The sequence below is a fragment of the Oreochromis niloticus genome, linkage group LG19 (assembly GCF_001858045.2).
Source record: "Oreochromis niloticus isolate F11D_XX linkage group LG19, O_niloticus_UMD_NMBU, whole genome shotgun sequence".
Taxonomy (NCBI): Eukaryota; Metazoa; Chordata; class Actinopteri; order Cichliformes; family Cichlidae; genus Oreochromis; species Oreochromis niloticus.
The window spans coordinates 15,598,976-15,609,635 of record NC_031983.2 but is presented as its reverse complement, the minus strand read 5'-3'; the positions used below and the strand labels follow the sequence as shown (position 1 = coordinate 15,609,635).

Sequence of the window (10,660 nt, the reverse complement as noted above, 5' to 3'; positions counted from 1 at the left end):
GCAATATTATTTTGAAAGCAGCTGATCTGATGTTTTCAGCAAACACACTGCCAATGCAGTAAAAGCATATCAGATAAACACACAGTTGAACACTATCAGTCATGGATTGGCCTCCCCAGAGCCTGGACCTCAACATTACTCAAACTCTGTGGGATCATCTTGACAGAGAACAAAACAAAAGGCAGCCAAAGTCTAAAAAAAGCTTTGAATGTCCTTCAAGAAGACTTTTTAGAGCTTACTAGAATGGTATATATTTTTTATCTTCATAGCCTGTGTTTCTGTGTATATTTACTCATATTTCAGTAATTTCCTGCACCAGTTCCTGTTCCTGTTTCCTAGCAAAATTGAAAGAAATCAGGGGTGGCTTAAGAATTTTGCACAGTATCGTACCTACATATTATTTAATATGTTGACGGGATCTTTCAGAATTGATGGATATCATATTTAATGAATGTAGCTGCTTATACCTGAATATTTAACCACTGATCCTTATCCCTCTGCATTAAGATTATACGACCTGATGCAATCACTTTTAGATGTATTTATTTCATATTTTTTAACAAAACTGCAGGCTGAAAAACTGTTAACCCTTCCATTTGTCACCCACAAGAGACTTTACAGTGACTTTAAATAGATTTTGCATACACACAAATAAATCATAAGGATACATCGGGTTACATAGCTTTAGGAAAGATAAATAAACAATAAGAATGAGAGGAATAATCAACTTTTACATCAAATATAAATACATTCATAAGACTCTTCCGTGTGCTTACTAAGCTTTCATTTTAAACCCTTTCTGTGAAACAAAGGAGCCCCTCAGCCCAGACAAACAATGACTGGCATCGCTAACTATGCTATGTGGAAATCCAGTCCCATCAGGACATGTTTTTCTGCAAACCTCTTCCACTCATCTGGCTGTATGACAGGCGATCTATTTTTCTTTCCTTCACCTCTCCACTGGTGAGGTCGAGACATTTCATCTCAGGCACTTTCTGAAATCAAGAGGTTGTTGACTGAAGAGCACAAACATGACATTTTTTCTCATAATAAAGCCTCCTGTCTACCCTTACATTCTCTACAAACTGTACATCGTTATTTGGAGGCCTTTTCTCATCTCTTATATCTAGTTTTATTAGAAGAATAGTGCAACACTTTGGGAACTTACTAGTTTTCTTGCTAGAAGTTTCATAAGAAGATCAATATCACTTACATGTCTGACAGCTACAGCCAGCATCCAGTCATTTTAGCATTAAGATTGGAAGCACAGGAAAAAAGTACCTACCATTACCTCTAAAACAAATTGTTTTTCTCAAATATTTATCTCCCTCCTTCAATGCAAATATAAAAGTGACCAGAAAAAAATTTCTTGAATTTCAGTGCTTCTTAAATTAGGATGTTACAGAAAGTCACTTTTACTTCAAACTGTCACATAACCTGACCTGATTTGATTTTTACAAGCTGGACCAGATCAGTCAGACTCAAAAATGTGGAAAAAAGAAGAAAAAAAAACTTGACACACTTTCTTCTCATGTTTAAGTGCAAAATGATTCTTAATTCCAGTCCTGGGTCAAGTAGAATTAATTGGTTTTTGTCCTGTGTGTCTGACAATAAGCCTGTCTCACGAACATTATGGTTATATGTTAATATCATTTTTTTTAAATGCAGGCGTGTTCCTCACTACAGTCAGCATAAGGAAGTCGATGTAGACAACAGGACCCAAAATTGGACCGTGACACCCCAGCCTGGGGTTTACTTTCTTATTCAGCCTTACTGGCTGACTCTGGGCTATGTCACTGTTTTCGTTCAGTGGTAAGAATCAGAAGATTTTAAACATGAAACATCAAAAGTGTTGACACAGAGTGTCAAAACAGCAGTCTAATAATTTTGTAGCTGGTGCATTTATATATTCTTTTCCCAAGCCAAATATTTTGGTGGAAAAATGAAATATGCTGTCACTACACGTGTTACACTTAAGTTCATTATCAACATTGTTGTGTCATGCTTAAAGAAGATTGTTTCAATAACAGCATTTTTTTGTCTGGGACCGCCTCATCTTTGAGTCTGCGTTTACAAATAGTCATAGACAACGTTGGAGGTGAAGGTGGGTTGCCAAGCTGCTTGGAGGTGCACAGCAAATGCATGCATGCTAAAGCAGCTTGAACTAACTTTTTCAACTGGATGTGCAGCTGACCTCAACTTTGTGTAAACCTGAACTAAACCACTTGTTCAATAAATAAAGAGCATTTCCTTAATATTTAAAAAGAAAACATAAGTCAGTAAGCAACACACTCCCTTCTCGTTAAAATTTTGTTGTATGTAAATATAATTTCTAGGAGACAGAGTTGCTCTCAGATGGAACGAGGCCTTAAAATAGACACAGTGTTAGTTTAGTCAGTGTAAGAAGAAGAATTATACCAAAAGCTCATCTAAAGGTTCTTGCCGCCATGTAAATTTCCTACAATTCACAGTACTATCCAGTGTCGTACTCTGAAAATGGACACAAATGACTCAAGGTAAGCTGTTTTGGCCCAGGTCTGGAAATATCTTGTAGTAGTCACGTTGGTTAAGACAAGAGTAGGATGCTTTTATAAAACATTACCGCCAATAAACCCATAAAATACGAACATTATATGTATGTACAACAAGGGTTTCACAAAGGTTTCACAAAGTCTTTATAACCTGATAAACACTGCGGAAATAGACATTTCCTCATGTTTTAAGGCAAACAGTAATCATGGACAAGTTCGATTTAGTGATGCACAAACTGAGAGTCCAAGCTGTCGCTTTCCCTTTTCTACTTTGAAGAGTGAGCTTTTTATAGTAATAAGTAACATAAAGATTATGAAACATTTTGTACATGTTGACAAATGTATGAAAGGCTTTATGAAGTTTCAAAGCTGCATCGGAGTAAAATATGCTTCTCAGTTCTTCTTTTTCTATATGGATGGCCTTTAAAGGTGGAAGTGATAAATTAAATACTTAAAGGATAATGACATTGCTTTTAACTAATTTAAGTAACAATTTAAGTATTCTTCCATGGTTTAATGTTCGGTACAATGTCAAGTGTAACCATTATGGATTCATTTCAGCACGTTAAACTCATATTATACCATTTATAGACTCAGTTTTGACCTGTAAATGTACAAGCATACAACCTAAAACTCTGCATGTATTTAAATTTCAGGAGTAATAGTCTCCGTAAATGTCGTCCGGTCAATACTTTGCAAACGCTGATGACAAATACAGTCTTAAAGTGAACATTAAATCAATCAGAATAACATTTTCTTCCTTTTGTCTGTTAAAATCTCATAGAAATGGAAATTTGTTGTGTTAAAAAAAGCAGCAAACCAAAAGCTCATTTTTACTTACAGTTTGAACTGTTATCCCATGGATGTAAAACAGAACAAAAAATCATATTTCGTTTAATAAAAACATTTGAAAAGTATTCAAAAATGTCCACTCTGCCTGCTGTTTGAAGTCCGTGTTAGTGAAAGCTCTCATCTTTTCAGTCTCTCGACTTTGCTTCATGCATTTATATACAAGTCAAAATGACCAGAAATTCTGGATAATTTTACCTGTAAAGGGAGAGGAACACGCCAGTTTCTTATAGTCTCAGCTGTTTGAAGTGATGCAGGACTGGTGCCATATGGCAACAGCACAGTTCAGCCTCTTCCTTTCTCCACCCATCTTTTTCTCCTTTTCAGTCAACATAGTGTTGCTGAAGCAGCTCAGATGTGCTCTGCTGTGTCCACTGATGAAGCACAATAAGAGTTCAAGACCTACAAGGTGGTGTAGATGTAGACAAAAATGATGACGACCAAGTTGAGAATGGTCCCAATGATTCCCAGCATGGCCAAGATGGTCTCCTCCTTACTTTCCTTGTCTTGGATTCCCTTTTCCTCATCACTGTAGAGAGTGTTTACCATTTTCCCTGGAAAAGCCTGCAGTTTTCTTCTCAGACCAATCTGGAGCAGGCAGATAAGAAGAAGAGACAAACACAATCCATGTTTTAGTTAATGCAATTGGTTATTCATTTTCCTTGAATAGGGTCCTTGCACAGTGTGTGGCGGACAGTGATAATGGCAATAAAACAGGAGATCTAGTCTTCTGCTGGTGAGGTGTTTGCTGAGGCAACAATAATTTACAATCATTGAAAAACAGAAAGTAAACAAACACCATTCTCCTGTATGTTTTCTCTTTAATACATTAAAAAAAGCTGGAAAGTTAATAATGTCAGATTTAAGTGATAAATACTACAATGGAGGGAAGTAGCTGGAACATTTTAGCTTTAAAGAAAAACATGATTTTGAGTTAAGAATGGGATTTAAAACACGTACAAACGTCTGAGAGCTCATCCTTATTGTGTCTGTCTTCATCTTCTTTATAAGCTTCAGTAAAGTTATGTTTTATTATAAATATAGGAGAAAGTTGTGTGTTAGTGACTTTTACAGTTTTTATTTCTTCAATAAATTACATAAATTATGTTGATAATATACCCAAAAAAATGTGATAGCACACAAAAGGCAGAATATGATTTCTGTTAAGAAACATACAATACATTCTTGCTAATCGAATGTGCCATTGCTTTTAATAATTATTACTGAATGATTTATCTATAATATGTTTTCTTTTGAATGATCTGGATTTTGAATGCTGTCGGGAAATCACAGAAACAAGTAAATACCAATAGTTTAGAAATCTTTCAAAAGAAAACTGTTTAAAATTAAAAGTCGTGTTGTTATTAACTCGGCAAATAACAAACTGAATTTGCATTCTTATACCCAAATTTGAGCATTTGGACTGGACAAGCATACCATTCAACCAATTAAGCTAATTTTTCTGTTCAGGAATGTAAGTAAAGAACTTTAATTTGGCATCTTAATCAAAAAAGTAATTATCATTTTTACTATTTTTTCAACTTTTTTTGTAAAACAGTACATTTTAAATGTCATGGATAACCACAGTAATTATATTTTAGCACTAAAACTCATAATTACTATAAAGACCTTCTGCATATTGGTGGATTAACCATTACACAAACATTGAAAATGATTTTGGTAATTACCAGTGTTGTTAAATTTGGGCAGCTGTGATAAGCCTTACATTGGGGGGTAGTTTAACGAATTTGCTAAGTACTGTATTTTTTTTTTTTTTTTTTTTTTTTTGCAGGTTATTCCAATACGGCTCTCCAGTGAGATGTTCTTCAAATCTGTGTACAAAAATAACACAGTTTCGGTACATTTAGTACACCATGCTTTATCCATTTTACAGATATTATTAATGTACTATAAAACATGAATTCAATAGAAGACGGGGGAATTTTACCATAAATAAAATACTAGCTGCTTTGTTCATTGCTAACATCTGGTTGAACCCTTTCTTTGGCTTGTCTTTGAAGCCTGGTGAGTAAAAAAAAAGACAGCAGATATTCATGCACTAGCCTCTATTCAGCAGTGGTACTTCTTCAACACTGGGACTGAGTGTGCTAGCGCTCTGAAGTGTGAGTTTTTAGTGTGTGTGTGTGTATTGATTTGTGTAGCCTAGGGTGCAGTATTAGATACTAGCAGTATGTTTTTAGCCTGTAGGCGCAGCAGCTTGTGCAACTTGGCATCCAAACACCTCTCAGGAGAAAAGAGCTCCTTTTGCGGGTCAATGGGTTTTATACACCAAATAACAACAGAAAAGCGTGTAACCTAACTAAAAATAAACCTACTAACAGGAAGCTGTTCCTCTAAGTAAAAAAGCTTTGATGCTCAATAAACTACATGTTTCTGACTTCCAGAAGGTAGAGGTTACCTAAAGTTCAACCAAGGTGCACAGTGTACCTCGTTGGCTTATGGTCTTTTTTGAAAAGGAACAGACTTGCAATATTAAATACAGGCCTGAATAAACCTTTATTATTTGTGTGTGGTAGCACTTCCTATTTGGATCAAAGCACACTGCCAAAACAAAACATCAGATTAGATTTACATTGTATTTACGTTTGCATGTTTATTGCTTTTTGTGCTTGAGAAAAAACTAATTCACAGCATCCATGTTAGCAGATATTTATATTTTTGACTGCCATCAACTTCGTCAAATAAGAGGTCATTTGGTGATCACAGTGGTTGGTGTTTATTCATTGGGTTGAATCGGTTTTACTTTCTGTATACTTAAAATTCCAATTGTTCTTCAAATTAATCCAAGTTCACACAGAGGTTTTACTAAATGTAATCCCTTATAATCCATGACTATTATGGCTAAATTACAGAGTTTGTTTACCTCTAAACAGAATTTATGTCCTTTGGACAAAGAAGGTTTTATATCAGTGTTGCAAGCACTGTGCTTTTTTCTCTGATTTGCATTCTGTGACAGTTTGGCTGAGAAAAAAAAAGACCTTGGCAGAAATCATCACCTGCCAGGAAACACTTACAGTATGTCAAAGTCTGTAAGGCTGATGTATTACAAAGAGAGGGAATCTGAGGGAGATTAAACTGGGTTGATTACAATAAAATAAAGTCAGATACTTTTTTTAAGAGGTTCAATTCAATGTACTTGCTACTGTAAAAAAGTTTGATTTTATGAACCAAAAAAGTATGCATGAATGTTTGTTTGGGGGGGGGTTGTACTGCATGTAAGGATTACCTGTTGGGCTTTTTAAAATGCCTTTCATAAACTAAATTTCACATAACGTTTGCTGCAGGATTTTTTATAAGACCATCAAAATGATTGTCTTTTCTAAAGCAGAACATCCCACATGGATACTCTGAATTGCTGCAATCATCCACACGCTGTACAGTGTGCTCTTGACGTACATAAAAATACGTCATGCTCGGTTTCTATGTTAACTTCATCCTCCTCCCCTGACCTGTTACAATGGGATTTGATTGCCTCTCCCGGGGAGCACTATAAACAGGGCTTCCCTCAACCTGAATGGAGATCTTTGTGTGGCACGCTGGATGTGCCCTCATGCATAAAGAAACCTGCTCGCTGCTGATATAAACATGCTCAGCAAAAAAAAAAAAACAGGAGAGAAATGTGCCTGAGGATGATGAGGGAGAAGAAAGGGAAGGCAGATGAGGTGGTCGTGAAAGTGGTGGTGAGTTCGAGGTCCCAGGCTCTGCCAAAACCTGTGTATTAAGGAAAGAGCTTCACCGAAAGGTACAGCTGTGCATAGCGCAGCAAAACCCTCTGGATGCCTTCCAGTGAATCCTCATTCAACAGCTCCAGTCTGTACAGCCATCAACCAAGAGCGTTCTGTTTCAAGAGGCAGCCGGTGCTGGCATCGTGCGATGTGCTATAATCATTAACTGCCCATAATGACTTCCTCTGCCTGTTTAACACTCAGGCCGGGCAGCGTGTTTTAGAGATCTATCATTCAGAACAAGCATGAAACAGAAGTCATTAACAGTATACACATGCTGAGGTTAATATATCAAAATAAGAGATTATCTTAGTTTCTAATTCTCTTGATTATTTTGACTGTGCACTAAGGCGCAGGGCATTCAATATTTCAGAGTTGATTTCTATTCTTATACTCAAGCTCGTTTTATGTGATTATAAAATTTTAACGTCTTCACTTTTGTCTCTGTAATTAATCCGGGCAGGTCTGTCACTGGCAGGGCCACTTAAGGTCCCGACATTATCCAACGTTATAAAAGCAGAATCTCTGGATCAACAAATTTTCCTTCAAAATTTGAAGCATCATTTTGGGAGTTTTTTTCTTTTTTCATTGCAAACTCACACCTTGCTCTTCAGTCGTGCACAGCCAGATACACAGTTGTATAGAAAGAACAGACAGACACAAAGACAGGAACAGAAAGAGGGAAAATAGCAAGAATCCATACCTGGGACAACAAATCTGGACGCTCCTGCTACACCTAACGGAAGCTAACATCCTCAGATTAGATCAGTGAAGAGTAAAACCTTTTGCCACTTGAATAATCCCGAGCATGTCAAACAACTCCAGATGCTAACTGAGTCTGACAGGCAGAGTCGCTTTTGGCATTGTTTTAAAATGGAATTAAATCAAACGGCTCCCAACCCCTCCCGAGTGTGTATGTATACACACGCACGCACACGCGCGCATACATGGGTTTGACACCCATCACACGCTGACAAAAAACACACAAACTAGTGAGCGTCACGTAGAGAACAAAAACTGTTTAACAACGAATGAATGTAGACCAATCAAGAAAGAGGAAGAGTGACAGAGAAAGAAAATCAGATGAAATAGTTTCTCAAGTGAGCGTGACCCATTTTCCGTAACCTGTACTCATTGTTCTGTGAGTGAGAAGAAATTGGCAGGCCTATTTTTGAACTGACAACATTTAAATTAGCTTTTTTTTTCATTTCAAACACAGGAAGTCACATGCCAAAGTGAGAAACAGGAAAGTTTCTGCGTTATTTTCATGGCTTGTTATGTAATTGTCTTCTCCATACCATGCTTTGAAAAGCTGGAATGCTTTATTTTTTAATTATTTTTAAAAATGTAAAGATTTTTTTTACCTCTTTAACCCATTTATTAAATATTTAAACGTGATAACACTATAGATGAGGTGCAACTCCACAGCTATTAACTATTAAGGTGATTTTTCATAGCAAAGGCACAGAGACAAAAAGACAATAGTTCAATTGTTACTCAAGATTCAAGGGGTCTCTGGTACCCTTAATCAATATTTCATGCAAAGAACTCTGAGGCTGTAAATATCTAACATTTATAAAGAATATATCATGCTGCATAATAAATTCCTAGCCATGCACTGTTGTGGAATAACTGCAATGAAATTGTTTGTAGACAGTTTCCAGATGTAAATCCTTTTGAGTTTAATGGATTAGAATGAGAGTGGAACTGCAACAGACCTACCTTGCAAAGCATCAGGAATAACATAGCATTGGACATGCTGGAAGGGGATGCCTTCCCGTAGTGCACAGACATCCCTGGCCACTAAGGTGAAAGTCGACCCCTCTCATCCTTCTGCTGTTGGGGGTGGAAGCGGTGGACGGGATCCAGAGACTGCTGGCTTGCCTTCCAGGCGGTCCAATTTTAGGGCTCTCTTTAGATGTCGTCTCCTCGAGCGCTGCAGCGTCTCCTCTCCAAATTTCATCTCACTAGTGTGGCCAAGTTCTAGCTGCTGTCACTTTCTCCTCCTCAGCCTTGCGAGAGCTGAAAGTGTGCTGCCCACCTCCTCTCCGCTCTTCCTCCTCTTTCCCGTCTGTTTGCCTCCCCACCTCTGCTTCTCTCTTCTCCTCTTGTTCTTCTTCTTCTTCTTGTCTGTGTGAAGGGATGATGTCAAGTTGAAGAATGGAGTCAGTTGATGGGCAGGATGGGGGTGGGGGGTAACAAAGCTGTTTCATGCGAATATTTCCATCCTCCTTTGTCTTTAATCCGCAAAGCTTACAAAAAAAGAGAGATTTTCGGGCTTGTCTCTCCTTCCAAGACAACCTGTCAACCCTTATTAAAAGCTCATCTTCTCAAGAAAACTTTTAGTGCTCAGCGGTGTAAGACATGTTTAGCAGACACCTTGGCTTTTAAATGATTCACACATAAATTTTAAAAAAAAAGATTTTTAAAAAAGGCACCCCCGCTAAAGTGGTGGAAGCCCCTGTTTGCTCTACATGATGTGCAACCTAATATACCTTTTCTCCTGCTACGGTGGCTGTGTGTGTTTCCCCAACTAACTGAGCAGAGCGTGAACGCTGGACGGCTATAAGAAAGAGACAGAGGGGAGGGGGAGGGGGTGCTGAGAGGGAACCAGTCGCCTCACACTGACGCTGTCGTGGCTGCTTTCGCTCCACAGGCAAGAGGTATCCCCTGCTCCTTTTCCACCGCACATATTAATGCAGCCACGGTTGCTCGGCAACCGACTCAGGGGAGTCACACACCGCCTGACGACAAGTAGCGTTTGTGACAGGGGCCGGGATGAGGGGTAAGGGTCTCCTCCAGTGTGTTTTGGGGAGAATTTTCTGTGTGCATGTGTGTAGAGTGTGCGGTGTAAAATAAAGAACGCTGGCCAGCGGTCGGCGTGTGTGTCAGGCGATTATTTTCTGTGTTTTGTGTGTATGCAAAACACAAGCTCCTGCCAAAGTTGGACAGGGGAGTGAGAGAGTTGGTGTCTGATTGAATAATGTAGCTATTCATGCAAGAGGCGTGTGAAAAGGGAGAGGTGTGCTACTTTTAATGCCAGGCATATGTATGTATTTAAAGCCTGCATTTAACCAGGTTTTTATTGTAGATTGTTGTCATCAGTGAGTCTAAATCTTGGGAAAGTGGAAGTTTTTCATGGTAATTGTTAACTGTAGTGAACCAAAAGGCTGTATATAAGAAGCTTAAAGTCTTATTTATTTATTTATTTTTGATTTGAGAGTTTTACTACCTTGTGATTGATGAATGAGGGAACCTCAGAATGAAGGGTTGCCATGCCCCAAATCCTATCCTGCTTCTTTTTTTTTACTTATGTTTGCAGCCAGAGCAATTAAGAGGCCATTAAGAGAAAAAAAAAGGAACTTGTGCATTGGTTTTAAATTTTAGATGCAGAAGCTACGCCCCTCTTTTATATACAGTCTGTCAGTTGAACCATCTTAGCACTGTCCTTTGTGGGTATGGAGAGTCAGGACGATGGCAGCTGTCCTTCTGTTGGAGTTGAAACTACTCTATAGAAAAGTCTTGTGTAATAAG

At 38.0% G+C, this 10,660-nt stretch overlaps 1 long non-coding RNA gene across 1 annotated transcript; it reads right to left on the bottom strand.

Moving 5' to 3' along the window:
• Positions 1–526: 526 nt before the first annotated feature.
• Positions 527–9,659, bottom strand: LOC112843174 (uncharacterized). Its single transcript, XR_003215347.1, has 2 exons — positions 8,849–9,659; positions 527–3,968 (listed from the first exon to the last, which is right to left on the bottom strand). It is a non-coding gene; the product is annotated as an uncharacterized LOC112843174 (long non-coding RNA).
• Positions 9,660–10,660: the final 1,001 nt, after the last annotated feature.